This window comes from Pan troglodytes, chromosome 4, assembly GCF_028858775.2.
Source record: "Pan troglodytes isolate AG18354 chromosome 4, NHGRI_mPanTro3-v2.0_pri, whole genome shotgun sequence".
Taxonomy (NCBI): domain Eukaryota; kingdom Metazoa; phylum Chordata; class Mammalia; order Primates; family Hominidae; genus Pan; species Pan troglodytes.
The window spans coordinates 17,549,276-17,573,939 of NC_072402.2; the positions used below are offsets into that span (position 1 = coordinate 17,549,276).

Genomic DNA, 24,664 nt, shown 5'->3' on the forward strand with positions numbered 1-24,664 from the left:
CACTGCAACCTCCGCCTCCAGGGTTCAAGCGATTCTCCTGCCTCAGCATCCCGAATAGGTGGGATTACAGGGGCCCGCCACACCCGGTTAATTTTGTATCTTTAGTAGAAACGGGGTTTCACCATGTTGGCCAGGCTGGTCTCGAACTCCTGACCTCAGGTGATCCGCCCACCTCAGCCTCTCAAAGTGCTGGGATTACAGGTGTGAGCCACCACACCTGGCCCCATTGTCAAATTCTAATGTGTGTTGTATGATCCCTGCACATCTCAACTTGGAACAGCCATACTTCAAGTGCCCAAATATCACAAAGTGATAGTGGCTAAAGCACTGGACAGACCAGTTCTAGATGCTAAAATCTAGAGATGTAATTCAGTAGGCAAAAGTACATGGTGGCTCACGTCTGTAATCCCAGCACTTTGGGAGGCTGAGGTGGGCAGATCACCTGAGGTCAGGAGTTCGAGACCAGCCTGGCCAACATGGTGAAACCCCGTCTCTACTAAAAATACAAAAATTAGCTGGGCGTGGCAGTGGGTGCCTGTAATCCCAGCTATTTGGGAGGCTGAGGCAGGAGAATCACTTGAGCCCGGGAGGCAGAGGTTGCAGTGAGCCAAGATCATGCCGCTGCACTCCAGCCTGGGTGACAGAACCAGACTCTGTCTCAAAAAAAAAAAAAAAAAAAAAGTGCTAGCGTGTGAGCAAAGATAACAGACACAAATGCAATGTTTTCATTATGTTTGCTTTTCCTCATTTTAGGAAACAATGTACAAAATTCCCCAGTGACAGCCAACCTGCCTCATCCTAATCTACTTTACTTCAACATTCACCTGAGGAGACAAGCAGAAAAATATTTTTCCCTACTTCTGAAATAATAAAAGAATGTGGCTGGGCGCGATGACTCACGCCTGTAATCCCAGCACTTCGGGAGGTGGAGGCGGGCAGATCACCTGAGGTCAGGAGTTCGAGACCAGCTTGCCCAACATGGTGAAACATCCGTCTCTACTAAACATACAAAAAATTAGCAGGGCGTTGTGGCGGGTGCCTGTAATCCCAGCTACTCAGGAGGCTGAGGCAGGAGAATCGCATGAACCTGGGAGGCAAAGCTTAAGCCGAGATCATGTCACAGCAGGCCTGGGCAACAAGAGGGAAACTCAGTTTCAAAAAAAAAAAAAAAAAAAAATGTGATAAATCAGAATTGCTACAAGAATGTAAATTGTACAGGTCCAGTGTATAAAATAATTTAAGCCAGGTGCAGTGGCTCTCGCCTGTTATCCCAGCACTTTGGGAGGTCGAGGCAGGTGGATCACCTGATGTCAAGAGTTCAGGGCCAACCTGGCCAACACGGTGAAACCCCAACTCTACTAAAAATACAAAAATTAGCCAAGAGAGGTGGTGGGTGCCTGTAATCCCAGCTACTTGGGAGGCTGAGGCAGGAGAATTGCTTGAACCCAGGAGGCAGAGGTTGCAGTGAGCAGAGATCGTGGCACTGCTCTCCAGCCTGGGCAACACAGCAAGATGCTGTCTCAAAAAAAAAAAAAAAGATTTAAACAGCTCTGGGAAACTTAGTATAAAAATTGCCCCGCGATATCTTTTATCAAGAGAAGGAGGAAAAACACATCTGTTTCCTAAAGTACAAAACTCACAGCAATTTCAACAGCAATGTTTTCTAAATTCTTGAACACTGAATTGCACAGGTCAGTTCCTTATTTAAGTTATTGGTCGTTCAGAGTTAAGACAAATAAAACTAGACAATTAATTATATACCAAATAGCAGAAAAATATGTGCTTTCACCTAAAAACTGCCCTCTCTGCCTCCCAACCATGCTCAGATCATTTCAACACGATCATGGAAAGAGAGGAGTTTTGCAGATGTAGAAACAGTGGTCTAAGGCAAATGTGTTTTTAATTAGAGTTTGCAGGGGCTAGAGGTTAGACACTGTAGTGCGCCTGAACAGAGAAAAAAACTACCCTGGAGCCTAGAATGTGACAGGTCTGAAGACTGACTGCAGAAAAACGTGTAAATTCCCACCACCACCCAGCAGGGAGGTGAGCAGCTTTCAAGAGGCAAATTAGCTTTTCAAAAGACGGGGGACCGATCCATCCGGTGACAATTGGATAGAGCAGCCAGGCCATCTGTTCTCACCACCTCCCAGGTCCAATTCCCCTCCCTAGTCCCCCAAACCCACCCCATCCCTCTTCATTCTATGCCAACTAGCAACCAGCATGATCCTCCCAAAAGTACACACCTCCCTAAATCTTGCTTTTTTTTTTGAGACAGAGTCTTGCTCTGTCGCCCAGGCTGGAGTGCAATGGTGCCACCTCGGCTCATTGCAACCTTCTCCTCGTGGGTTCAAACAATTCTCCTGCCTCAGCCTCCCGAGTAGCTGGGATTACAGGCACCCACCATCACACCTAGCTAATTTTTATATTTTTAGTAGAGACGAAGTTTCACCATGTTGGCCAGGCTGGTCTCGAACTCCTGACTGAGGTGATCCACCCACCTTGGCCTCCCAAAGTGTTGGCATGAGCCACCACGCCTGGCCCCTTGCTTAAAATCTTTTTTATTCTAACAAAATCCCTCCAGTGCAGCCTGTAGACTGTGCATGATCTGGCTCCTGCCTGCCCCTCCAGCGCTGTCTCAGCCCCCCTCTCCCGAGACTCTTCTCAGCTCTCACCCAGGCTGAGCTCATTCTCACCCCAGCCTGTTGCTTTGCCAACAACACCAATGCATCCTCTGGCTTCGGCATTCACATACATTACCTCCTCTCAGAGGCCCTCGCTGGCCTTCTGGGCGCCCCTCCTCCGTCAGTCAGCTTGCTGCATGTACCTTTGTCCCCAGGTGCCAGCCCTCCCTGCCAGACCACCCGTGCTGGTTCTACTCTCCATCCCAGCATACAAGGTGGTGCCCAGCAAAGAAGGCAGGAAGGAGGATTTCCAACAACCCAAGAACCTGGTGAACTTCAGTATAAACTCCACCCATCTGGAAACTTTGCCAGAGGAGTGTATTTGTCTCTTACCAGCCCTGCCCTATTAACAATGACCTTCACCTTTCGCGTCCAACTCACTTCCCCAAGCTTACCTCTACGGCATTTAAATAGGTGAGAAGACTCCTTTTACAGATTCTACAGTTCCCATTTATAGAAACCAATAATAAAAGTGATACCCACACCCTAAAAATACATCAAAATCCTAAATTACCTACTGACACCCGCCATCTTTTAGACTTCCCTACAATGAGTACCAGGCACCTGATTCACTCACAGCCTTGCCCTCTGTGCTACCCCAGTGCAGAGTGGCCTGTCGTTTTCTAGATGCAGAGAGGGCAATAGGAATTCCCATTCCCACCCCTAACTGCCTGGTTCCCTGGCACGTTCTAGAGCCAGACCATCATGAAGCCATATTTTCCACACAGAAATGAGTTCATTTAAAATGACTGATTTTGAGAAGCTGTTTGCTTTCTCAGCCCAGGCTAAGGTACACAAAAGTATTTTCCAGAAGTCTAACATAGCGTTCTGCTTCTTTCATGCACCCCAAGTTATGTTCTTACCTTTTATTTTATTTTTTATTTTTTTAAATTTGTTTTCAGATGGATTTTCCAGGGTGGAATGCAGAGGCGCAATATGGGCTCACTGCAACCTCCACCTCTCGGATTCAAGCGATTCTCCTGCCTCAGCCTCCCAAGTAGTTGGGATTACAGGTGCCCACCACCAGGCCCGGCTAATTTTTTTTTTTTTAAGTACAATTTCCATTTTATTTTTCTCCAGAGAATAGTCTGTCTTCAGTCTTTAAGAACTCAGCTCCTTACATGGGCTTTGGTGGGGGACATGGGGCAGCACCCGCAGGTCTAAATCAGGGTGGGGGTGTTCGGTCCTTGCGGGCTTCACGAGATCGATTCCTGACTACTTTGCTATGAACTGCACAACTCAGACAGTAATGTAACTTCACATACAGCTTGGGAAGCACATAGGCATCGAAGACGCTCGCTTCAGAAATGTCCCTGACTGCTGCGGCCTCCACTATGTTTCAAATGACGAATTTCTTGATGGCCTTGTCCTTGGGCACGCATCGGGCACAGTTAGTGCAGCGAATAGGCTGCACGTGGCCGCGGCCCTTTTTGGCACGACCGTTGTTCCTTCTTTTCTTTGTCATCTTGGAAGCACGGACCGGAGAGAGGCCCGGCTAATTTTTTGTATTTTTAGTGGAGATGGGGTTTCAGTCAAGCTTGTCTCAAACTCCTGACCTCAGGTGATCCACCCGCCTTGGCGTCCCAAAGTGCTGGGATTACAGGCGTGAGCCACCGCGCCCAGGGCCATCTTTTAAGTAAATTCATTTCACCTGGAGAACAACCACCATCAAAAATTTCAAATGCATTTATTCATGCTACAAATATTTATTTAGCCCTCATGGCTGACAAGGCACAGTGCCAGGGCCCAGAAGGACATGGAGTTCAATGGCAAGGACATGGGCTTCTGAATCCAGACCAGGCTCTGATCTCCCAATGCCTCGTAACCTTGGAGAATAATCCTAACAGCTGACACATTGACCATGTGCAGGCCTCTATCCTAAACGCTTCACACGCACTAACTTGCTTAATTCTTAAAACACCCTGTGAGTGAGTAACTAATAACACTCCCTACCAGGCGCGATGGCTCATGCCTGTAATCCCAGCACTGTGGGAGGCCGAGGCGGGCGGATCATAAGGTCAGGAGTTGAAGACCAGCCTGACCAACATGGTGAAACCCTGTCTCTACTAAAAATACATAAATTAGCTGGGCGTGGTAGCGCATGCCTGTAATCCTAGCAACTCGGGAGGCTGAGGCAGGAGAATCACTTGAACCTGGGAGGCGGAGGTTGCAGCGAGCTGAGATTGTGCCATTGCACTCCAGCCTGGCGACAGAGCAAGACTCCATTTCAATAATAATAATAATAATAATGCTCCCATCTTACAGACATGGGAAACGAGGCATGGAGCAGATAAAGAACTTGCCCACGGTCCCAGAGCTAACAGGTGGTAAACGGGTTCAGTTTTTCTCCTCTTTTTGAAATAGCTTTACTGATTGGCTTTCATAAGCCAGTTTCCTATTAATATTTTACAAATGCAGATAATAAGCGTCAGTCCACAAAGCAGCTAAGAGGTTAAATAAGGGAACAAATATTAGAAAATAGTCCAGCCTAGCACCTGGCATAGAGAACTGCTCAACAGCCTGAAAAAGGAATAGAAGCCAGCCTGCTCTCAAACGGTTTAATCAGAGAAAAACCTTGTAAATAACAGAAAGTGGCCATAATAAAGTGCAGAGAGGAATGACATAAGAAGTGCACATAAAATACAAAGGGAGATTATGGGCTTAGATGGGAGTGAGGACCTGCGTTCCATGAGCTAAAGTATTTGAAAATGACAGGCTGGGTTGTGGGGTATTGTGAAATACAGATTTGGTCAGCGTCGTTGTCCTCTGACATCCAACTCTAAGATCCTTGCAATCTTCAAAGTGTAAGTGTCTTGTATGCCATGAGTTGACTGGTGGCTGGTAGCCCCTAGGTGGTTTCAGGATGGGGGCTGCTCACAGGAAAGACCAAGGCAGAGAAAGGAGAGGGGCTGAAGGTTGACCAGTAACCAGTGAAAGAATCAGTCATGGTTGCGTCATAAAGCTTCTGTAAAAACCCAAAAGGACAGAGCTTCCGGACAGCTGGACACATGGGGGTTTCTGGAGGGTGGCACACCTAGGGAGAGCACAGAAGCTCCCAGACCCTTCCCACACACCTAGCCCTATGCGCCTCTTCATCTGGTGGTCTGGGTAACCTTTGTGATATCCTTTACCACTAGCCAGTAAACGTAAGCCAGTGTTCCCTTGAGTTCTGTGAGCTGCTCCAGCAAATTAACTGAAACCCAGGAGAAGACCAAGGGAACCCTGATGTACAGGCTGCTGATCAGAAGCACAGGTGCAGCAACCTGCGGCTTGTGACTATCATCAAAAATGGGGAGCAGACTTACAGGACTGAGCCCTCAACCTGTGGGGTCTGACGCCGGGTAGACAGTGTCAGAACTGAACTGAATGAGGGGGCGCCCAGCTGGTGTCTGCTGCAGAACTGATTGCTTGCCTGGTGTCTGGGGAACCCCTCACCCCACAACATCTGGTGTCAGCAGTGTGTTGTGAGGCCGGGCGCGGTGGCTCACGCCTGTAATCCCAGCACTTTGGGAGGCCGAGGCGGGCAGATCAAGAGGTCAGGAGATCGAGACCATCCTGGCTAACACGGTGAAACCCCGTCTCTACTAAAAATTCAAAAAATTAGCCGGGCGTGGTAGCGGGCACCTGTAGTCCCAGCTACTCAAGAGCCTGAGGCAAGAGAATGGCGTAAACCCAGGAGGCGGAGCTTGCAGTGAGCCGAGATCGCACCACTGCACTCCAGCCTGGGCGACAGAGCAAGACTCCATCTCAAAAAAAAAGAAGTGTGTTGTGAAAGTTTAGTAGAAGAAACTCAGTTTACTTATTCCTCTACATCCTCAGAGCTCAGATTGCTGAGTTTAATACTGGGACTAAATCACCCAAAGCACAAACTACATCAGAACAACCCAGTGCCTCTACTCAGTGAGTCTTGCATATGTAACACACCGAACATCAGGCAGCAAATCTTGCTTGATGCGGAGGGCACGCTGCATCCCTTGTTCTAGAGATGGTATGGCGATCTGTAAGCTACCCAGCACACAGGTGGCTTCCCAAGCTTCTGAAGGAAAGCACCTCCAAGAATGGACTCGGTATTCCACAAAGACTCAACCTCCCATCCTTGTCTGGGCTCATTCTGCAAAGCTCACTGTTATTAATATCTTCTGAGGACAACCATCTCCCTCACCGACCTTGAGCCCTTACTGTGTCTGAGCGTGCCCTTACACCCAGAGTCCACTGCTCTCAACAGAAGAGAGGGCAGGGGGACAGCTGGAGGGAAGGAGCAACAAAAGGAATATTCTCCCAACCCTAAGGCTAGTAGGTCTCCCTGCAATCAGAGCCACCTCCCTGACACTCACCCTCCTGTCCTGCAGGAACAGCCACCAGCCAGCCGGCCAGCCAGGGCAATGAGTCCATCTCAGACCTCCACTGACCGATAAGGGCTGCAAAACGAGAAAGTTCCATTCCAGAGTCTGCCAAAGAAAAAGATGGGTACCTTGGATGCAACTCACTTCCAAATACATGTTGTGGCTCTCAAGGACCAAGCGATCTTCTTTTGTTTGCTTTAACAAATAAATTCCCTGCCACCAGTAAAACTAAGAAATTTAACTCCTGATTGCAAAGATCAGGAGTGGGTGGGTAGCATCTTCACACATGAACAATGTGTGTGTCAAGGGTGAGAACTTAAGGAGTTAGAGCAGCTTGTTAACAAGGTGACATCTGAGTAGGGACAACCACTCAGTAATTGCTAAGTCCAATTTCCTGTTCCCTATCTTCCATGGCAAGTTGAAAAAAAGAAAAAGAGAAAGAAAAGCACTCATAGATTAGAATGGATACATCCTCAACTGCAACACCTGTCAAATGCAACAGAGATTTCTTACACTTGGCATTTTCACAAAAAAGTGACAACAGTGTCACACATACCCCATATCCCTTAACAGGCCCTGAAGGCAACTCCTGCCTGGCAGGATGGCTGCTATCCCAGTCCCCATGCCACTAGCAGACTTTAGGGTGCACCTGGTAGGTGCCAGGAGTAGGGTCCAGAATGGACCCCCCATTCCTCAACACCACACCCTGGAATGAGGATCCAATGGGTCGCTCCTAGGATGAAAAGAATTTGAGTCCTTCAGCTCGAGGGTCTAAAGCACTTTTCTCAGCAGCAACACCACTGACACTTGGGGCTGCATAATCATATCCTGAGCATGGTAGGAAGTTTAGCACCTTTCCTGGCTTCTACTCCCTAGATAACCCTGCCCCTAGGTGTCACAAGCAAAAATAGCTCTAAATATTGCCAAATGTCCCCTGGAGGCAAAATCGCACTGTTGAGAAACCACCGCTCTAGAGAGAAGAGAGCTACTGCTTCTTCAGGCCCAGGAACATCCCACCTGGAAACAACTTTAAATCATTAACTACCAAGGGCTGGATGTCAGAAGCCAGCATGGCCAAAACCACTTTAGCATCATCATCTCTCCAAACTTCCGCCTTCTCTATGCCTATCTCGAAGGTCACTGCAATCACTAGGTTGGCCAAAAAGGACAGTCTCAACACTTTCATCCCCCACATCCAAGAAGTGCCAGAAGTTACCCTTCTGCAGTAATGTCTCCTGACCCATCCCCTTGCCTCTCAAGCCCCTTGGCTAATGTAGAGAAGAAAGAAAAGTATCTGGCCAGGCACGGTGGCTCACGCCTGTAATCCGAGCACTTTGGGAGGCCGAGGCAGGTGGATCACCTGAGGTCAGGAGATCGAGACCATCCTGGCTAACACGATGAAACCCCGTCTCTACTAAAAATACAAAAAAATTAGCCAGGCATGATGGCACACGCCTATAGTCCCAGCTACTCGGGAAGCTGAGGCAGGAGAATCACTTGAACCCGGAAGGTGGAGGTTGCAGTGAGCCAAGAACATGCCACTGCACTCCAGCCTGGGCGACAGAATGAGACTCCATCTCAAAAAAAAGAAAAGAAAGAAAGAAAAGCATCTATATTCAGGAACCCACAAGAACATCGCCATTTCTGGTAGCCACTTGAAACATTTTATATCCTGTTTCTTTACTTGCCTCTTTATTAACTTTTATTTATTAAATGTTGGAGCCAGGATTCAAAACAGAAGTAATTCCAGGGCACATGCTCTTGTAATTATACTACACTGCCTCTCAAATGGGAGGCAGAGAATGAGCCAACAAAGGAAACCAAAAATAATGGTTTCAGCACAACAGACTCAGAAGACCCAAGGAGAAGGCATCCAACGCTATGGAAAAGACTGAAAGTCCCCACTGATCACCAAGTCTGCTGATCAACAGGTCACGGGAGATTGCATTTTCCTTTAGAGTGATTTACTGAAAAAAAGAAAAAAAAGGTTACACAAAAGGACAATTTCATCCATCCTGAAATGAGCCCGGGCACTAACAATGTCCGAAAGGATTATGCAGACAATATTAAAAAATATTTTTCATTACAGGATTTACATAAGGAGACATATGCTTCCTCTTTAAGAAACTACCCACAGAATACACAACTCACTGTGGGAAAAGGGCAAGCAAAGTGTATTTATGGTTTGGTTTTTAAATGTAACTATCATAGAAAACATAAGAAATCTATGCTTTGGCATTTCCAGAGAGCAGCTGCTGAGAAGGAAATGAGGGTGGGTAAAGGATACATTCACATGGTTTCCTTTTTCTGAGCTTTCAACTTTACTGGAAAATGTAATATAAAAATTTATCTTTACCTCTCTTTTATTAAAAAAGCAAAACATTTGATGATCACTTACAACTAAGGCAAACATGGCCAGGCTCGGTGGCTCACGCCTGTAATCCCAACACTTTGGGAGGCCAAGGCAGGTGGATCACTTGAGGTCAGGAGTTTGGGACCAGCCTGGCCAACATGGCAAAACCCTGTCTCTACTAAAAATACAAACATCAGCTGGGTGTGGTGGCATACGCCTCTAATTCCAGCTACTCGGGAGGCTGAGGCACGAGAATCCCTTGAACCCAGAGACAAAGGTTGCAGTGAACCAAGATTGTGCCACTGCACTCCATCCAGCCTGGGTGACAGAGTGAGACTCTTGCTCAAAATATAATAGGCTGGGCACAGTGGCTCACGCCTGTAATCCCAGCACTTTGGGAGGCCGAGGTGGATGGATCACTTGAGGTTAGGAGTTCGAGAGCAGCCTGGCCAATATGGTGAAACCTGGTCTCTACTAAAAATACAAAAATTAGCTGGGTGTGATAGCACACGCCTGTAATCCCAGCTACTCAGGAGGCTGAGGCAGGAGAATCGCTTGAACCCGGGAGATGAAGGTTACAGTGGGCCGAGATCATGCCACTGCACTCCAGTCAGCAAGACTCTGTCTCGAAAAAATGAAATAAAATAAAATAAATTTGTTAGGTAAACCAATTAAAAACAGAGGTACAAAGTGGGGCCTTTGGGAAATATGCCATGACACTAATAAAAACAGATCCAATCCAATCTCTTTAAATATGGGCCTTCTTGCCAATAGAAATCAACATAACTATTGAAACATACACATTATATATAGACAGATATAGATATGATAAATAAGTTTATAACCATATTTGTTACAATGCGTTTTACACACATTTACTCATATAAAACAGAGCCAACACTGGAATATCGGAATGTACTGATGCATGCTACAACATAGATGAATCTTGAAGACATTATGCCCAGTGAAAGCAGCCAAACACAAAAGGTCACCTATTGTGTGACTACATTTACGTGAAATATCCAGAACAGATAATTCCATAGAGACAGAAAGCAAATTGGAGGTTGTCAGGGGCTGGGAAGAAGGGAGAATAAGGAGTGACTGCTGAACAGGTGCTATGTCTTGGACATTGTATTAGTCCATTTTCATACTGCTATGAAGAAATACCTGAGACTGGGCAATTTATAAAGAAAAAGAGGTTTAATGGACTCACAGTTCCACATGGGTGGAGAGGCCTCACAATCATGGCAGAAGGTGAAGGAGGTGCAAAGGCATGTCTTACATGGTGGCAGGCAAGAGGGCATGTCCAGGGGAACTGCCCTTTATAAAACCATCAGATTGGCCCGGCGCGGTGGCTCATGGCCGTAATCCCAGAACTTTGGGAGGCCGAGGTGGGCGGATCACGAGGTCAGGAGTTCGAGACCAGCCTGACCACATGGTGAAACCTTGCCTCTACTAAAAATACAAAAAATTAGCCAGCTGTGGTGGTGCACGCCTGTAATCCCAGAAATCAGGAGGCTGAGGCAGCAGAATCGCTTGAACCCAGGAGACGGAGGTTGCAGTGAGCTGAGATCACACCACTGCACTCCAGCCCAGCCAACAGAGCGAAACTCCATCTCAAAAAAAAACAAAAAACAAAAAAAAACCCATCAGATCTTGTGAGACTTATTCACCATCACTATCGCGAGAACAGCACAGAAAAACCCTGCCCCCATGATTCAATTACCTCCCACTGGGTCCCTCCAACGACACATGGGGATTATGGGAGCTACAATTCAAGATGAGATTTGGGTTGGGACACAGCCAAACCACATCAGACATGATTTGTTTAGCCTTACCAAGTCGCATGTTGACATCTGATCCCCAGTGATGGAGGCGGGCCTGGTGGGAAGTGTTCATGATCGTGGGGGCAGATCCCTCATGAATAGCTTGCAGGAACTCATTCTTACAGGGAAGAGTGAATTCTCACTCTTAGTTCCTATGAGAACTGGTTGTTGAAAAGAGCCTGGCACTCTCCCCTCTCTATTGCTTCCTCTCTCACCGGGTGATCTGCATACGGAGACTCCTCTTTGGCTTTTGCTCTGAGTGGAAGCTTCCTGAGGCCTCACCAGAAGCAGATACTGGTGCCATGCTTCTTATACAGCCGCAGAACCATGAGCCAAATAGACTTCTTTTTCTTATAAATTACTCAGCCTCAGGTATTCCTTTATAGCAACAAAAATGGACTAAGACAACAGGTATGGGTTTTATTTAGGGGTATTGAAATTGTTCTGAAATTAGAGGTGATAGTTTCACAACAATAGATGCACTGGCTGCTACTGAATTGTACATTTAGAAAAGGTTAATTTTGTTATACGAATCTCACCTTAAAAAATAAAATTTTTAAAAATCGGAGCTGAAAATCCTGAAACAATTCAGTTCGTTTTTGTTTTTGTTTCTTTTTTCCCAGTTTACATCCAGGAAATTTGACTTGAGTCCAGAAAGACTGACTTGCCCAAGTTTGCACAGCTGACAAATGACCAGGTCAGAGATCCACCCAGGTCTTCTGCCCTTTATTCCATAGTGTGACATCTATAAAATGGGAATCATAATTTGTTCTTCATAGAGTTGGAAGGACCACGTGAAAATGATGTGAAAATACCTATAACAATGTCCTACACTAAAGGGGCTCTCAGATATTTTATTATAATTAGTAAAAACTAGTAACAGAAACTAAACTACCTAATGCTTTTTCAGTGCAAACCAGGCATCCATCACTCCTCTAAGCATTTTTAATGCATTCACCATTTCACTCCCTAGCGACCCTGCAGGATGGGTACAGTTAAGATTAAACCCATATTACAAAAGGGAGCCTGAGGCACAGCATGGGGGTGTGGCTTCCCCAAGGTCATATCCCCAGCAAGCATCAGAGCAGTGTTCAAACCCAGATACTGTGTTTCTAGAACCTTCCCATTTATGCTACACTCTGTCTGAGGTAGTCTATGGGGAAAGGGACTCAGTCATTAAACAAATGCCAGGTTTTATGAACAAGTATCTTAGTATGACATCTAGTCCTCCAAACCTCACATCTCTTAAAAAAAAAAAAAAAAGACATTAAGTAAACATTTAAAATAGAAAAATAAAAGCTTTCCTCCCCTTCAAGAGACAAGATTATCCAATTTCTACCCCTGCATGATCCATAAAGAATGGGCCAGGCCAAGAGGATCACTTGAGGCCAGGAGTGTGAGACCAGCCTGGGCAACATGGCAATACTCCATCTCTAAAACAAAATTTAACTTAATTTAAAAAGACTAACAGAGATCTATGAGGATCCATTCAGAAAATACATAAATCTAACCTACATACCACCCTCTCAAAACCACTTTACAATAAATATTTTTTGGAAGCAACCTAAAACTAACCTAAACCAACCCAAAGGAAAACATAAGCCATTCCCATTCCCTTCCTTTGCTCCAAAGTTACACAGCAGCACTTCTTCACCATCTAAAGCAAACTTGTCCAACCTGCAGCCAAGGACGGCTTTGAATGCAGCCCAACACAAATTTGTAAATTTTCTTAAAACATTATGAGATTTCTGCTGGGCACTGTGGCTCACACCTCTAATCCCAGCACCTCGGGAGGCTGAGGCGGGGGGATCCCTTGAGCTCAGGAGTTCAAGACTAGGCTGGCCAACATGCTGAAACCTCGTCTCCACAAAAAATACAAAAATTAGCTGGGCATTGTGGTGCACGCCTGTAGTCCCAGCTACTTGGGTAACTGAGGCAGGAGGATCGCTTGAACCTGGGAAATCAAGGTTGCAGTATGCCGAGATCGCACCACTGCGCTCCAGCCTGGGTAACTGAGTGAGATCCTGTCTTAGACCAACAACAACAACAAAAATTGGCCAGCCACAGTGGCTCACGCCTGTAATCCCAGCACTTTAGGAGGCCAAGGTGGGTGGATCACCTGAGGTCAGGAGTTGGAGACCAGCCTGGCCAACATGGTGAAACCCCATCTCTACTAAAAATACAAAAATTAGCCGGGTGTGGTGGTGGGCACCTGTAATCCCAGCTACTTGGGAGGCTGAGGCAGAACTGCTTGAACCTGGGAGGCGGAGGTTGCAGTGAGCCAAGATCATGCCATTGCACTTCAGCCTGGGCAACAAGAACGAAACTCCGTCTCCAAAAAAAAAAATTAGGTTGTTTGTTTGTTTGTTTGTTTTTAAGCTCATCAGTCATCTTATTGTTAGTGTTAGTATATTGTATGTGTGGCTCAAGACAACTCTTCTTCCAATGTGGCCCAGGGAAGCCAAAAGATTGGACACCCTGATCTAAAGACTTTAAGCCACAGCCAAGTTTTGTTTGGCCCACTAGGTAAAAACCAAAACATTTTATGTTACTTGTCAACATTTTGCAAATTGCAACATTTCACAGAAATCTAGGTTTCTGATCTCTCTTTAACAACTAGAAGGCCTGGCAACACTGAGCCCTAATTCTTCCAGGTCAGTGAGCTCCACTGAGCCACAGTCCCCACCACTCCCTATGGCACACAACCTAACTCAGTGCACGCACTTTCCTTACCTGAGGCCCCATATTTGTAGCCTTTTTACACCGTGCCTTACATAGTCTGGGTCTCAATACTGGTTTTGAAAAATGCATTATTTGGTACATAATGCCTCCATTCAGGGTAAGCTTTGGAAGGGAAGTTTCAGTTATTTAATGGGCTTGTCAAGCAGTGATCTTAATTAAACCTGGCTCTAATCAAAAGAAAAATGAGTATGTTTTTAGGCCAGCGTTGGATATAATATATTGAATCATACCTTAATTCTGACCAAATGGCAGACTAAAACCCTTTTAAACAGTCTGTATTTTAGCCACCCAAGTGAGTTGAGTATTCTGTTTATAGCTGCCAAGGGTACAACTTCCAGACTCCCTTCACCTACCACCCTGCCCCCACCACACACACACACACACCATGGTACCTCCAAGATTGAATTTCAGCCTCCAGCAAGTCAGGCTTTTTTCTTAGTTTGGGATGATTCCTAAGCTACAGGCATGCTTTCTGGCCGCCTGCCAATTGAACACCAGAACGCAAGGATATTGTTTATTCCAAAAAAAAAAAAAAGCCAATTCTATCTTCCCTTTGGTTTTAGTAAAGTTCACCAAAAAAGGAGCTTATATTTCTCTCAGTGCCTCCCTTCTTTTGCGACTGACATCAAACACAAAAATAAACCATTTCTTTCTCCCCAGTTATAAAACAAACTCTTTTCTCACTTCCAAGATTAGGTTATAGAGGAAAAAAAAAATCATGCTTGGCATTTAAAGGTGCTAAAAACTCAAAAGACAAAGATATAAGCCACTGTCAAAATTCTCTTAACACTCCTGTCAGTTCATTTTTAAAAATCAAATCTTGAGTAATAGTCAAGTCTTCTCTAGCAATAAAGCACAGAGATGCATAGTTGGTAATGCTAGAAGGAATCCAAGCCTTTAGGGTATGAATTGCATATGAACATTTCAAACTACAATCTTCTGCTTCTCCTTGTATATATATATGTGTATGGCTGTCTAAAGCTCAAGACTGAATGATTAATTTTGACTTTCACCCTGGTATCACAGAATTTCCTTCTTCTCAAGTTTGCGAATGAAGTCACTTTTGCAAAACTGCATCTGCAGGGTGGCTACTTGGGCTAAAGCAGGATGAAGACAAGACATCACTAGGACCCCAGGACAGCAGCAAGTCATAGGCTGTGGAGGTGGCCAGTGCCCAGAGTGCCAGGGAAGGCTGGCAGTGGAAGACAGGCTACTGACCTGCCTGCTTACAGAAACAGAGCCAACCCCAGGCAGTGGACAAAGCAAGCGTAGGTGTGCAATGTGGGGTTTGGGTGTGGCTAGGAGCCTGCAACATCTTGAGTCAGAACAAGAGAGACAAGTGAGAACCAGGATACATAAGTATGAGCTGAAGTTCAGAAATAAGGCCAGCAAACTCTGAGCTCCAAGAACAACAGGCCAGGCAAAGACTAGACCACCATGTGGCAAGAGAGGGAGGAGGTTAGGATACAGTTGCTCAAGACAAAAAGACAAGAAGGAGAGGGAGCCAAGAGGCACCAGGAGGAGGAATGACCTGGATCACGTGGGATACTACACTCAACCCCTTTTATGGGATTTCAGTTAAGACAAGAAACAATACAACACAGCTAACCTGGGCTCCTCCCTGGAAACACACCTGAAGATACCAACTTCAGTGGTGGGGCAGGAAAAGCAAAGGAACATGAGCAAATCTGTCCGATCCTGACCAAATGATAAAGACCTTAATGTTCCAGCATGGTACTGCAAGCTGGGCCAAGGGTTCAAGGTGGCATTTCTTCCTACAGTACCTACGGGAAGCTGGGTAGAGACCAGGGTGTTTTATAGGAAGTGCAGGCGGCTTGGCTGAGTGCCCACTGCCAGAGCCAGCTCTGCCGATCCCAACAGCTGGCCATGCCGCCTTCCTTCGCTGCCATTCCACATGATTCCTGCCTGTGACAAACTTCCCAAGGACCTTCAGGAGCTTCTGCTGGAATACACTAAGAAGCCTGCAAGCCCATTCTTATAAGAACCTAACATGCATTATCAGTATCAGATAGCGGTCAGCAGAACAGATCAATATGCCCCATGACCATCACCTCACTGGGATCAGTGATATCTGACAGAACCTACGTGGCCCACCTATGCCACTGTTAATTCTGCAGACCTGTTCTTTCTGCTGAGTCTACTACTTTTGCTTTGCCTATTTGTAAATACTAATTTTTCTAGCCCCAGATATGTCTTTCCTACATTTAAGGGAGTCCTAGACAAAACATGCCTTCCACTGGGTACCCCAGACATGAAAATAACCTTGAGATTTAATCACTGCCTAGTATGGGATCGTATCACACTAGAAAAAGTCCAAATATTTTATAAGGTCACTGCCAGTCCTTGGAACCGGCAAGCCACCTGGCCGTGAGAGCAGTGATAAGCTCTTGAGACATCAACTTGTAAGAGAAGAAATGAACACACAAGCTCTGGGGGAGCCAAGAAACTTGGGATCCCATCTGGCTGTGGGACTTTGCAAGGGTGGAACTTTCGCAGCTGATTAGAAATTAATATTGTAATATACATACATCACAAGATTAAAAGTATAACCTTAAATAAACGGAAATTTCCCAGAAATGCCAAAGTCACCAGCAGCAAAGAAAAAGGCTCTGGATTCATGAACAAGCTCTTCAAAGCTGGGCAAGGGACTTACATCTTGGGGTGAAGATTCTGTCTACAAAATGAAGAGGTGAGAATAGATGATCGCTAATGGCCAATTGCAAAATAATATTGATCACACAAATAAAATCCAACAACCAGGCCCTTTACACTGAACTAAGGTATATAGTGCAAGACAAAAAGAGTACTTTCCGAAGTCAGAGTCCCACCAGGGAACACAACTGGGTTCCAAGCCATAGGTAGTTCATCTCTACATGAGATTAACAACAGTTCCTAAGATGCAGAGGATTCAATGAGATCCAGGATATCTGTATATAAATGGCTCAGCACAGCAAATGGCACCAAATAAGTTCCTCACAGATGTCCTCTATGATTATCGTTATTTTTAAAGGTTTATAGATAAATCTGAGGGACCCTCCAAGGTGCATCAGTCAATCAGTCGTACTTCCTTGGTGTCCTCCGCATCCCCCTCCACAGCATCATGGTCTCAGTAATGGCAGGGGATGGGAACCCTCCTAGCTACCAGTACAACCACAGCAATGGCAGGCCAATCAGAGGTCAAGTGGCAGAGGTGAAGGCACGCTGAATTCCATCAACAGTGGTCTTCAACAAGCAGTCATCTCTGATGCAAAGAAATCACTCACCATTGGCTGGGCGCAGTGGCTCATGCCTACAATCCCAGCACTTTGGTAGGCCAAGGCGGGCGGATCACCTAAGGTCAGGAGTTAGAGACCAGCCTGGCCAACATGGCAAAACCCAATCTCCACTAAAAATATAAAAAATTAGCCGGGTGTGGTGGCATGCACCTGTAGTCCCAGCTACTCAGGAGGCTGAGGCACGAGAATTGCTTGAACCCAGGAGGCAGAGGTTGCAGTGAGCTGAAATCGCGCCACTGCACTCCAGCCTGGGCAACAGAGCGAGACTCTAGGTCAAAAAGAAAAAAAAAAAAAAAATCACTCACCATACATTTCTTATCCTGAATCTGAATTAACAGAGCTGGTGAGTAAATATTCAAAGCATGTCGCTTACCAGTTGAATCGCTTGGTCCCGAGTGTTAAGCCTCAGCCTTGGTAAAGATGTCATCGCTGAAGCCTCATTACCGACCCATCAAGCCCAGATTTCCACCATGAACCATCTCCAGAGACCTTCGTTCCGCCACGTCAGGGTCAGCTAATGCTCAGCAAATTATCCACTTAGTAAATTCATTTCACCGTCAACAGATAGTGGTGCAGACTCGTGTTCTGACAAATTAAATATCCTATTCGGAGTTCTGAGGAGTCTTTTTAAGTTATTCCCAATCAATAAGAAAAGCACACATGACACTAAAGCTCCTCTAGAAAGATGGCTCATTTCTCTTCCAATGTCAAAAAGCCATGAAGTAAAAAAAAAAAAAAAAAAAAATCAGATTATATTAAATTACTTGCTTTTTTCTCCTCTTGCTAGGAAGGGAAAACAGGAGAGGAGAAGCATGGAAAGAACTCACTCCTAAATCACAGATTAAATCCAGGAAGTTTAAGATGATCCAATTTCATTTCCCTCCTGCCTGAAGATTTGATGAGAGCAGCAAGGGTGTGAACCTATAAGCAGCCTTCCATTTATTTTCAGCAAATAAAAAAGTTTTGCCTGCTGATTCAACTGCCCTCACCAAGCTTTTAGAGTGATTCATCACTGTGGCTGGCAAGAAAACAATAGGCTTGATGAAAATTAAGAAGAAAAACCACACACTTACTCATCAAAATTGGGAGAAACGGAAAAGAAAAAAGATATGAATTCACTGGTAAAGGTTCACGTACCCCATTTAAAGAGGCTGCTTCTTGCATTATCAGGGTTGGTAACCCAAATGTTGGTAATTAACTAAAATAATTAGATGACACGAAGAGGTCCAAAGAATATAGTGTAGATTGCTAACGTCAGCCCCTTCTATCTTTCTTTCATCTCAGAAATATACAAATCAGGTCCGTATTGTCTGTTCCTTCGCTTCTTAGGATCAGTGGAAACTCAAAGTTGAGAAGGCCTAGAAATAAAAATGGCTTAATATCCCAACTATTAACCAATGCTGCAGAAATCAATGTTGGAATAAATAAAACAAACATATAACTATAGATCTAGATATTTAATATAACCAAGTTGTACTAAATATAATGCCGGTATTAAAATTAATAAAAATCAGATTAATGCATCATTCACACACACCCCGAAGAGTACACTATGGAAATTACTTTAGGAATAATGATTTTATTTAGAAAATGCAGCATATTAAAATAAAATACAAGAGGGAAGATTCTTGTAAGTCAATCTTTTATATCAGGTTTTCTTACCCTTAACACTATTGGCCTGTTAGACTGGATCAATCTTCATTGTGGGGGCTGCCCTCTGCAATTGAGGATGTTTAGCAGCATCCTCGGCTCCTACCCACTAGACACCAACAGTCACCTCCCATCAGTGTTAACAACCAGAAATGTCTCCTGATACTTCTAAATATCCCCAGTGAGGCAAAAGTGCCTCCAGTTGAGAACTACCATTCTATGCAAACCAGTAACTCTAGCAGGACATGGTGGGTCATGCCTGTATTCCCAGCACTTTGGGAGGCTGAGAGGGGAGGAGAGGATCACTGGAACCCAGAAGTTCAAGACCAGCCAGGGCAACACAGGGAGACCCATCTCTACAAAAAGAAAAGGAAAAAAAAAAGAAAAAATCAGATGGGCATGGTGGCACACATCTGTAGTCCCAGCTACTCAAAAGGCCGAACGGGGGAGAATCTCTTGAGCCCAGGAGGTCCGGGGTATAGTGAGCTGTGACTGCATCACTGCACTCCGGCCTAGGCAAAAAAGCAAGACCCTGGGTCCAAAAAAAAGTAATTCTAACCTATGTATCCATCCCTTGATAACTTCCAGGCTACATACTTTAAAACAAAGAATATTTCCGCTGATCTAACCATGCTAGCCACTTTCTTTTTAAACTACAGAATACGTATTCCATAGGAATAAAAAATATTAGCAGCTGCCAAGTAGCACCACCTTAACTGAATCACAGCCCTCAAAAGCTGGTTTAAATGTAAACCATCCATTACCTTTTAAAGTCTCACACTACTAGGAGAGTCAATTTCCAAAATAGTTTCTTAAAATTTTTATCATTAAACTTGAAAGAAACAGTTTCAAGTTTAATGGGTAAGGAAGATGTGAAGAGTCCAAAAGCCCAAAGCTGTGACTAGACAGCTGCGTGTCACTTCCATCTACAAGGCAGATAGAAGCATCAGCTCAGCGGATTACAAGCAAGATTTACAAACTGCATATGGATTCCAAAGCAAATACACTTTCCCTCAATATTGCTTCATCGAAGCTAGAGTTTACCAGAAATAGACGAAACTCCAAAAAAATAACTGATGAAATTCAGTGTGGCCTTGGCATTCCACACGGATGCTCCCTGGAAACACAAAATTTCACTGAAACTATTTTTCTTTTCTTTTTTGTTTTTTCTTTTCTTTTTTTTTTTTTTTTGAGACAGAGTTTCGCTCTTGTTGCCCAGACTGGAATGTAATGGCACAATCTCAGTTCACTGCAAACTCCGCCTCCTGGGTTCAAGCGATTCTCCTGCCTCAGCCTCCCGAATAGCTGGGATCACAGGCATGCACCATCACGCCTGGCTAATTTTTATATTTTTAGTAGAGACAGGGTTTCTCCATGTTGGTCAGGCTGGTCTCAAACTCCCGACCTCAGGTGATCCGCCTGCCTCAGCCTCCCAAAGTACTGGGATTACAGGCGTGAGCCACCGCGCCTGGCCCACTGAAAGTATTTTTCGAGCCCTCACTCGGAACAGGGATCACTTACTTACGCCAATCACTCGGGATGAGTGTGCAGTTGCTGTCATCACAAAAATAAGCAGAAGGTCTATGTTTCTGCTTTTGCTTGGCTATAGGAAAATTTCTATTCCTTGTTCCAGTCACTGGCAGAAATCAGCTAATTCCTTTTGGACTTGTATTACCTGACTGTTCTGCTCTGTATGGAGAAGCAAATATGCATTCCTGAAGATTTCCACACAGTCTCTATTCTTCCGACTTCAAAAGCCTACCAGAACGGCCAGGAGTGATAGCTCACACCTGTAATCCCAGCACTTTGAGAGGCCAAGGCAGGCAGGATCACTTGAGGTCAGGAGTTCAAGACCAGACTGGCCAACATGGCGAAACCCTGTCTCTACTAAAAACACAAAAATTAGCTGGTCGTGGTGGCGGGCGCCTGTAATTCTAGCTATTCAGGAGGCTGAGGTATGAGAATCTCTTGAACCCAGGAGACGGAGGTTGCAGTGAGCAGAGATCATGCCACTGCACTCCAGCCTGGGCAACGGAACAAGACTCCATCTCAAAAACAAAACAAACAAATAAACAAAAATCTACCAGAACAACTGCCTTCCCCTCCAAATGAGTTCATGGAGCTAGAGCTCTCTGGCCTCCTATCCTGGCTCTATCATTTCCCAGCTGTGTGAACTTGAGCAGACTACCTCCCTTCTCTAAGACTCTGTGTTCTCATACATAAAATAAAGATGTAAACAATACAATCACTTAGGACTACCAAGCAGATTAAATGAATTAATACATGTAAAAAGCTCAGCACAGTCCTAGCCCATGGTAAGTGTCCAATAAACCTTCACAAGTTAAATAATGGAATAAATAAACACGCAGGCCGGGCACAGTGGCTCACGCCTGTAATCTCAGCACTTTGGGAGGCCAAGGCAGGTGGATCACCTGAGGTCAGGAGTTTGAGACCAGCCTGGCCAACATGGAGAAACCCTATCTCTACTAAAAACACAAAAACTAGGCCGGGTGTGGTGGCTCACACCTGTAATCCCAGCACTTTGGGTGGCTAAGGCGGGTGGATCACGAGGTCAAGAGATCAAGACTATCCTGGCCAACATGGTGAAACCCCGTCTCTACTAAAAATACAAAAATTATCTGGACATGGTGACACATGCCTGTAGTCCCAGCTACTCGGGAGGCTGAGGCAGGAGAATCACTTGAACCCGGGAGGCGGAGACTGTGGTAAGCTGAGATTGTGCCACTGCACTCCAGTCTGGCAACAGAGCGACATTCAGTCTCAAAAAAAAAAAAATTAACTGGGCTTGGTGGCACATGCCTGTAAACCCAGCTACTTGGGAGTCTGAGGCAGGAGAATCACTTGAACCCGGGAGGCAGAGACTGCAGTGAACCGACATTGCGCCACTGCACTCCAGCCTGAGTGACAGAGCATGACTCCATCTCAAAAAAGCAAATAAGATAAAAAATAAATAAATAAAAGTGTTCCTGAACAATGCAATATTACTTAATAATAAAAAAGGAACAAAACCGGCACGTGTACCAACATGGATGGGCGGCAAAGGCACTGAGTGAAGAAAGTCCGTCTCAAAAGAATATGTACTGATCGATTCCATTTATACAATACTCTCAAATAACAAAACTATAGAGAAGGAGAAAAAAGAAGTAGGTGCTGGGGGTTAGAGGGAGGGAGGCTGGGGTGCCACCAAAGGTGAGCCCAAGGGACTGTCATGGAACAGTTCTATATTGTGACTGCTGGTGGTTGTACAAGTCTACACATGTGATAACACTGTTCAGAATGACACAAACATAAAAAATGCATGTATGCAAAACTGGTGAAACATGAATAAGGCCTGTAGACTGCAGGAATGTCAATTTCCTGATTTTGACACTGTATTTTGTTATGTAAGATGCCACCACCAGGGAATGCCAAGTACACAGAAAGGGCCTCTCTGTACTATTTGGGTGACTTCTGAATCTAGACTTCTTTTTAAAATGGATACCAGAATAGGCCGGGTGCGGTGGCTCACGCCTGTAATCCCAGCACTTTGGGAGGCTGAGGTGGGCGAATCACTTGAAGTCAGGAGTTCCAGACCAGCCTGACCAACATGGTGAAAGCCCATCTCTACTAAAATACAAAAATTAGTTGGGGCGTGGTGGTGGGCGCCTGTAATCCCAGCTACTCGGCAGACTGAGGCAGGAGAATTGCTTGAACCTGAGAGGTGGAAGTTGCAGTGAGCCAAGATCGCACCACTGCACTCCAGCCTAGGTGACAGAGTGATACTCCATCTCAAAAAATAACATAAGATAAAATAAAATAAAAAAATAAAATAAAATAAACGTATACCAGAATAACACCATCCAAGATATCTGTGGGAGAAGGCAGCAGATGTAATTTACCTTGACATAACTTGACATGCCCTCAAAGCTTTGCGAGAGAATACGACCTTTTTCCTAGTGGAGAACAACTGTCAGTTTAATTACTCAGTATAATAAATATTTCTCTAACACTCTAGGGAAAGGAACTAAAAAAGCACTTAGGGGGTGAGGGGTCTGAGAATGGGGACCAATGAAAGCCTTAGGGCAGTGGTTCCACCTGGCCAGGAATATTCTAACTAGGCTGAACAACTGAACACATGACTCAGACAGTAAATAATGATTGTAAATGCCCAAACCTTATGGGGAGAGTTTGGATCCCAAAGAATAAAATTTCCACACTGATAAATGTGTGGTCTCCCACACATTTACTACTGTGAAAGGCCATTAGGAAACAGTAGATCTGGTGGAACTCAGGGTCTGAAAAAAGAAAAGAAAAAAAAAAAAAAAAAAACGAAAACAGTGGAGATGAGGAAGATCGAAAAAATACTATCAAGTTTCATCTGTGGTCCTAAGAGTATAGACATGATACAGTTGTTCTCAACTGGGAGCAATTTTGCCTCCTAGTGATGTCTGAAGACGGTTGGTTGTCACAACCAGGAGGTGAGGGTATGATCCTGGCATCTAGTGATTCAAGGCCAGGGAGGCTGCTCAGAATCCTACCATATGCAGGATGGCCACCACCGCCCTCACCCACCACTGCAACAAAGACTGATCTAGCCAAAAACGTAAAGGGGGCCGGGCACAGCAGCTCCCACCTGTAATCCTAGCATTTTGGGAGGCTGAGGCAGGTGGATCACCTGAGGTCAGGAGTTCGAGACCACCCTGGCCAACATGGTAAACCCCATCTCTACTAAAAATACAAAAATTAGCCAGGCGTGGTGGTGCGTGCCTGTAATCCCAGCTACTCGGGAGGCTGAGGCAGGCGAATCACTGGAACCCAGGAGGCAGAGGCTGCAGTGAGCCAAGATCCCACCACTGCACTCCAGCCTGGGTGACAGAGCAAGACTCCGTCTCCAAAAAAAAAAAAAAAATCAAGGGTGCCAGGGTTCAGAAGATCTGAAAAAAGGGCACATGTGCCCACATCTGAGAATCCGAGGGGGAAAACTTCCAGAGGGCTGCACACCTTGGCCCTTAGCTCCAAGCCCCCTGCAATGATCAGATAATCAGATGTTAAGAGAATCCAGCTTGTGATAGCAAAGTTTCAGATAGATAAAACAACAACAGTAACAAATTTGGGGAGATATAAGTAAGATCCAAATAGATGAGTGGCTCTCTAGAAAATGAAGTGCAAGGGAAGGCTGAAACAGCTCAGTATGTTACTGGTCTAAAAGGCGTGTGTGACCCATTCAGCAACCTCTAGGGTCAGGAGAGGAGAGTGTGAGCTGCAGCAGGCATCAGAGGAGGCAAGGCTAGCCAGCAGGTCCATGGTCACCGTCTTCAGGATCCTGGGCCAAGGCAAAGTGTTCATGTATCTACTCTAGGGTTGTAGTTTTCGTTTCTGAGAATGGTTAGCTCAGCCATCTGGACAGGTGGGTTTTACAAACTTGTGCTCAGCCGTGTGTGATGGCTTACACCTGTAATTCCAGCACTCAGGGACGCTGAGGAGGGAGGACAGCTTGGGCCCAGGAGTTCAAGACCAGCCTGGGCAACATAGTGAGACCTTATCTCTATAAAAAATTTGAAAATTAGCCGGGCGAGGTGGCACATGCCTGCGGTCCTAGCTACTCGGGAGGCTGAGGCAAGAGGATCCCTTGAGCCTGGGAGGTGGAGGCTGCAGTGAGCTGTGATAGTGCCACTGCACTCCAGCTTCAGAGACAGAGCAAGACTCTATCTCAAAAAAGAAAGAAAAGGAAAAAGAGAAGGGCGGGGGAGGGTGAACTTGTGCTTTTTCCTGC

General features: G+C 45.4%; 1 protein-coding gene and 1 pseudogene across 1 annotated transcript in view; both read right to left on the reverse strand.

Moving 5' to 3' along the window:
- MYO10 (myosin X) overlaps nt 1–24,664 on the reverse strand; it is a 270,984-nt gene that overhangs the window by 233,085 nt on the left and 13,235 nt on the right. The gene's annotated exons all lie outside the window — the stretch shown is intronic.
- Nucleotides 3,716–4,189, reverse strand: LOC100612487 (small ribosomal subunit protein eS26-like; annotated as a pseudogene).